Below are 1719 nucleotides of genomic sequence, written 5' to 3'. Positions count from 1 at the left end.
GAAATTGGTTCGGTGAGAGCTGAGAAAAAGTGGTAACAGAAAAAAAAAAAAAAAAAAAACACATCTTAGTAAAACCTATACCTTCTCAGCTTCGCATCGAAGCTAAATTAAAGAATATAAATATAAAATTATAACACGAAAAATTGTGATTTTTACACCAAAATAACATTTTTCATTTAATTTCAGGGAGTAGTAGTATATAAATGTTTTTTTTTAGAACAGCGTGATCGGAGTTTTAGCATAATTTTTATAATAGTTGTTACCACGACAATAGCTTCCCTTTACGTCATTGTTTCTAAACATCATTAATTCATTAGTGCTATATTAGTTCAGTTGTATACTAGTGCATCTATATGACATTAGTTTACTTTTACATCACTACATCATCTGTTTTAGTAAATTTTTTTGTTACACGATTGGAAGCGATACTTCATATATTGAAGTGGTGTCATATAATATTTTAACCTGTTTATACCTGTTAGAAAGAGATTAATTTTTAATAGCCATTATGGGTCACGTTTCGAGGGCGGTTTTACTTGATCCTATGATTTGATTTAATCAGGCACCATATTGTTTTTTTTTATGAATGCAGGTGTATAATATACTGAACACCCTATATATAAATACATATAAATTCATTCGCCATGCTTCGTAAAACTCAGGGCTATTAGCGATATATAATTTCATAAAATACAATTTTTGCAGTGCGGTTATATTTAATATTTATTAAATTAAACTAAGTGTTGGTATATTGTCGTTAACCTAAAATTTGTAGAATTATTAAATTTTAAAAATATTTGTTATATAATATTTGTAATATAAGGTCTGACACTTTTATATATATCTTAAATTAAAGCTTATGTAATATACTTTAATTTGAAAAAAAAAATTTGACCTCTAGACTTGTCTTCATGGTGAAAATGTGTATCGAATGCTATTTTTGTGTGAAAATTCTCGATTTTATAATTTATATTTTTTACTTTTAAGTGCTATAAATNTTTACATTTTTAACTTTATAATGCTATGACATATTGAAAAGTGTATGGATCAACATTATTTTTTTATGAGAAATAATATTTTTTAATAATCTCTTTTTCATTTGACATACTATATCTTAATCAGGATATTAATAAGGAACTAGCAAATCATGTAGCTTTTGGAATAATACACCAATTTTTTTAAATTAAATACTATCTAAAGATTTGCATCGAAGCGTTTATTTTTGATAGTGATTTTAATCACTGTCAGATATTATTATACTTGATCCAACTATCCACGTCACCACTGTGCCACGACCCCCCTGTGCTGGGTTTTTTTAATATTGTATGTAAACGGAAAAATTATAAAAATAATAAAGAAGTTATATTTTGCTTTACTTTTACGTGTATAAAAATTTAAAGGGCTTGATACAATAATTATCAATAAAAACTGTTTGTTACTATAAATGAATGCACTGGACTTCAAGAAACTTTCATCAGAAGCAAAAATATACTTTTCTAAATTAAATTTTCGCGTTGTTTTCAAATCTGCAATTAGACTTTATCTATCAGTTCTAATTTTTTATATTATTACTAATTACATATAAAATAATAATTAAAAGAAAAAAAAATTGTTTTCAAATTATTACTGATTTGATTTTTAATATGTTAAAAATAATCAGTCCAAATTTTCATTTTTAACCTATTTTTTTGGTTCTTTAAAGTTAATGAAAAATTTTTG

This window comes from Daktulosphaira vitifoliae, unplaced genomic scaffold, assembly GCF_025091365.1.
Source record: "Daktulosphaira vitifoliae isolate Bord-2020 unplaced genomic scaffold, ASM2509136v1 Scaffold_2, whole genome shotgun sequence".
Taxonomy (NCBI): Eukaryota; Metazoa; Arthropoda; class Insecta; order Hemiptera; family Phylloxeridae; genus Daktulosphaira; species Daktulosphaira vitifoliae.
Note: the sequence above shows the minus strand (reverse complement) of the source record.